Here is a 5421-nt window from a genome sequence, read left to right on the forward strand (position 1 = left end):
ATGTGTGTGCAACTAGTGTCCTGCCAACTAAACATCAATGTGTGTGCAACTAGACTAAATTACAAGCCAGCTGAACAACTAGTGTCCTACCAACTAAACATCAATGTGTGTGCAACTAAACATCAAAAATTGTCGTGGTTGCACATCTACTACTAGGTAGTTGACCAGAGCAGTAGACTAGTTGCAAATCAGGTTGTCATGGTTACTAGATTGCAACCACATAGGAAGTTGAATTGTGCAGCTCCAAAATTTTGTTTTGAAAAAAGTTGCACCATGTAGTACAAAAATTGCACAACGCAATACTAAAGTTGCACCATATAGCATCAAAAGTTGGCATCAAAAGTTGGCACCATAGGGGACCCTCAGGTTGATCCAGCGATCGAAGTAGGAGGGCTTCTCAATGCCCTTGAAGCGGCACTCGAACTCGAGAATGGTCTAGCAATCCCAGTCTCCCCAGGTCACCACGGCCAAGCGGACGCCTCTCTTGTTCCCTGCTCCCGCCGTCACCGCCTTCAGCCAAGAATCGTGCAGCCAGAGCACGTCACCGAGTTCCACGCCGCCGTCGACGTCCTCCTGCCGGATGCCGGTGAGCTCCCTGCAAAATTTGATCAGCACAGGGTGATGTTTGGGACGAACGTACCTGCGAAACGCGGACTCGATGCGGCCGGTGGCGCCGTCGACGAGCACCGCGGGGAACTCGACGATTTCCTGCGGGAAGATCCGCCCATCTTTCACGCACGTCGCCTCAAAGTCGACCACCACGAAGAAATCGAAATCTTGCTCCAGACCCTGCCCGCGCGCCGCCATGTTCGCCCAAGTGCGCGCAAGCTCGAGATCGAGAGTCGAGATCGGGGAAAGTTCAGATGGAAAACTAGGGTTTTTTTTGCGTACTCAAAAACTAGGGTTGCGAACCCGCCGGCGCGTCGTCCCCTTTAAATCCGGTACTTTTCGGAACGGTTGGCGCGATTTTTTCTTTTTTGACGTGGTTGGCGCGATATTTTTTTTTCTGTAATCAACAAATCAAAGGCTGTGATTTCCTAAAAAAGAAAAGGTTGTGATTGGCGGGGAAAAAACAATGGCTGTGATAGAAGACTCATTTCACTACTTTGCTAAGTGAATAAAGGAGGAGAAGTTCTGTCAAAAAAATAGTTTCTTTTTGGAGGGGGAAAGAAACTCATCCACCAAATTACATCTTGTGCAGATGTGCACGGTCACACACATCATATATAATTCGTCAAATAGACCATCTACAGCCGGACCACTCAAACCCGCCCGTACACCCAGACGGGCTGCCTGGTCAGTGTTTGGACGAAAACAAGACACCCAATCAGGCTCCTCATAGGTGACCCAAACGCCTGGACTGGCCGACACTCCCCATGTTCAGCCCATATGTCGAGTGGATACGGGGACGCCCGTCACGTCGGACCCAGACAACTCTTGCCTACCCAATCCCACATAAATTGGACCCTCCGCACTTTGGACGAAACACTAGCTGCATCCACTCAACTCCACCCCACTTCCATCCCACGGTACCAAGCTCTCTGGCGACCTCCGGCGTTCTCCCCCATGGTGACCACTAGATTCGACTCCAATATGTCCAGGTCTGAGGACTGGGAGCCCATCCCTTGCAGCCCCGGGGAGCAGATGGTCGTCCGCGCTGCTCTTCGATGCTCCCAAGAGGAGCGCGCCCTCCCGCGATCTTCCGCGAGCCGGCGGGCATCCATTGCCCAAATGGCTCTCGGATTCGGGGCCAGTGGATCTCGACGCGTGACCGAGGCCTCGCTAGATGCGGTGGGGACCGCATGCCGCAACCCCGTTGTGTGCCGAAACCATTTAGGTGGAACATCATCGTCGCGGCGTCGGGCGCCAAAGCGAAGGCCATATGCACCTCCATGAGTCGGCGCCAATCCAAAAAGGAGGCCCGGCAAGCCCGTCGCGCGAGGCGGCGGGCGCAGCTTCAAACAGAGATGACTTCAGGAGCCCTTGCGTCGAAGGCTGCAGCGGCAGCCTGCAAAGTAGCGTCGAAGGAATCCCTTCATGCCCACATAGGTGAGAAGCAGTGAAGAAGGGCGGTGAAGGACGTGGCAAAAGAACAAAGTCGGGCCGTCCGTGCCATGGCCAGACTACCCTCCAAGGAGGAGAAGATCCGAGGATGGCGACGGATTGGACCGCTCCGGTGGTGAGCAAACCCGCCTCGATCTGTTATGCGTCTTCGACCGCTACTACCGCACAGATGACAGAAAGGGCAAAGGCAAGGGCAAGGGGGGCATGGATGAACTTCTCCATTTGTCGCTCCGTTCGAAGTTATTAGAGCATGTCAATTTTTGGTAGTCCAATGACATGTGTTTACATACGTACGATACGTTGCACGAGAACAATATAGGATTATAGGATTAGGTTTGATGTATCCAATTGGGGAGACCAAAACTTCTTGTGCTATCGGGCTACTGTCCATGGACGCGTCCATGTATGTCCGCGGACGTTTGGGGACCAAAATTTGGTACTTCCAGTTGTAGATGCTCTAAGTAGGCCAATCGCCCGTCCTTTCCCCTAAATATGTACCATAGGCCCTAATCATGCATAACTCGCACATGTGGCATTGAAGGAAATAAATACTCCAGCTGGAAATTTCTCTTGTTTATTCTGAAAAATGAGTGATGCAATACAAGCAACAGGTACTGAACATGCTGGATGGACAAGAAGTCTCTGTTAGCAGCTGGAATTTGGGCACCAATAATTCTATCAGAGCAGCAAACCAGATTCAAAATAGCTCAGGTTTATGTCGCTGAAAATACGATGGAAGTTATATCTATTTTCCTCCGGAATTTATTTTTTTCACAACAGGGGACAATGAACCAAGCAAGCCTCAAAATGCTCAAACCCAAGAGGAACTAAAAGTGAATAGAAGGAACTAACTTCCAAAACTATTCAATTTTTGGACAACAAAAGTGTCATATTACAACGGCTTCGGTTTTTAACTGTACCCCCAGGACTTCCAGCACCACGTGCTAAATATATACAGCATCGACAACACGCGCATCTTGCAACGGCTACACATATTCGTACAAGAAAAAAAGTGGTGCTTTAGTCGAACACGATAAAGCTGCTAATGCTATCTAGCAACACAACTAGCTTAACAACATGTAAAAACTGACCTCCTGGAACAACTTGTACATACCCATTGAAAAAGAAAAAGGTTAAAAATGATGATCTGGGCATCAACCGGAGCTTCCACAACAACTACCAATGTGGGCTGCAACGCCGGTAACCAAGAGCCTGATGACATGGGTACCAGAATGCCGGGAGATTTCTATACATTCTTCCAAGTCCGCATTGCACGCCAACTTCACCCACTCGTGATCATCATCAAGGTACTTGATATCAAACATGCCAGCATCCATCCTCAGCCTTTCGGCAACCTCATCTTTCAATGCCATAACGCTGCTAGAACATGGGAAACGGAACCTTACAATGTCTTCCTTAAAGCTCGCCTTTATCGTCACAGTCCCGGAATTTCGCATTGGCCCAAAATTGCTGGGAGGGGCTAGCATTGGTTGGCCAATTGCTGAACCAAAGAGATTCTTCAAATCCTTGGAACTACCAGAATCCTTTATGAGCATCCTGGAAAGTGGTAGCTCTGGTTCTTGGAAAGGTTCTTTTGTGAACCCTTCCGGATTCAGTTGTGGTTCTTGTGGTTCCAATAACATCGAAGCAATAGGCTGGCAAACAAACGTTTGGTTTGCGGGACTTCCCTGACATGAGCCCTCCGAAGTACGTGAATTTATGCTGCCTTCTCCTGATGAGCTTCTCGAGAGAGAAGCTTTGTCTGCTTCAAGTTGAACATTGTTTCCAGTGTCTGCAAATCCTTGCTGGGACATTAGTAAAAAGTCTCCCTTTGTTCCCAAGTACGGAGTAAAAGCCTCCCTCTGTTCCCAAATACGGAGTATTTGTCTTTCTACAGATTTCAACAAGTGACTAGGTACGGAGCAAAATGAGTGAAGTGGGCGTAGAGGCATAGGGATACTGCAGAAAGGAAGTCCTCGCGATCCATTATTCCCCATCTCACTCAGAGAGAACTATTCAACTAGTCTTCGCAGTGAAGTGACAATACACGCTGCAGCAGATGGGACACATAATTAATAAGCTGAACCAGCATGTTGGTGTTACTAAATCAACCTTACCCAGTAGTGCCATCTCTTCTTCTTCCTCCTCTCTTCTTCTTCCTCCTCTCTTCCCCATCGTCGGCCGCACACCATTTACCCCCGCTCACTGCTCGCCTGCCCGCGCCATCTTTCTTGGTAGCTCGCGCGTACCATATCCCCCCGCTCACTGCTCGGCCACACGAGGAGAAGCTTCTTTGCTCACCCGCCCGAATCCACTTCCCCGCTGGATCGCAGGCATCAAAAACCCCAATGGCAGAACCGACTGACACACAGAGCCGCGATTGGAATTCCCTCCCCGATGTTCTCTTGGAGCAGATCTATAGTCGTATGGACCTACTCAGCACCGTCCATCTGGCTGCATGCTCGGTGTCTTTGTACCGTCTACTCGTCTGCAACCGGCTGGCTCATTTCAAGACACCCTGCTTGCTGATGCCCGATCCTCGCAGGTGGCCCAGACACCGACTTGACAATCCTACGGAGGTTGCCGTGGTGGCCCTCGACATGCTACCACTACACGTCCACCTATTCTTCATGCGCGGCCACTACTGGGCGGGCATGAAGGCCAACTGGATCGTCCTCATCCACCACACCGGTAGTCCGTGGCGTCTCGTGGATATCTACACCCAGCGAGAGATCACCCTTCCATCATTGGATACCGCCACCATCAAGCCTCGCGGCCCGCTGGACACTCCTTCCTACTACGCACGAGATGCGTCAAGCTTTTGGCTCGACCTTTGTTTGCAGAAAGTTGTAATCTGCGAAGTGCCCACACCATCAGAAGACTACATGGATTACAAGCTCATTGCCTTGTTCAACATGTGATTAGTCTATCTGGAATCCGGTCGCCATACATGGTTATGGCTCATAATCAATCCTGTTGAGGCAACATTTCTGTCTGATGCTATAGTGCATGATGGCATCGTTTACGCGATCGACGCACAGATTGGCTGCCTATACTGGTGGAATATATCGTCGTGTAATTGTTCTATCTCATCTCATCTTTACCTTATGAATACGACTGCCTGTTCATTTGTTACAAATTTAGAATGCATATCATGTCTATAACCACATCATTGCTATATGTTCCTCTCATTTCCTAGATTTTTATGACCACACATGTTATTGTTAGAGTTGATATGAGAACAATTGGCATCTAATGATTGTTAGAATACGTATTATGAGCATAACATCATGATTGCTATAGCTTACTCTCGTTTACAAGATTTTTATAACAACGCATGTTATTGCGTAGAGTTGA

The 5421-nt window shown here is 49.3% G+C and overlaps 1 pseudogene; it reads right to left on the reverse strand.

Moving 5' to 3' along the window:
• Positions 1 to 336: 336 nt before the first annotated feature.
• On the reverse strand, positions 337 to 887 carry LOC119315766 (annotated as a pseudogene).
• Positions 888 to 5421: the final 4534 nt, after the last annotated feature.

This window comes from Triticum dicoccoides, chromosome 6A (assembly GCF_002162155.2).
Source record: "Triticum dicoccoides isolate Atlit2015 ecotype Zavitan chromosome 6A, WEW_v2.0, whole genome shotgun sequence".
Taxonomy (NCBI): domain Eukaryota; kingdom Viridiplantae; phylum Streptophyta; class Magnoliopsida; order Poales; family Poaceae; genus Triticum; species Triticum dicoccoides.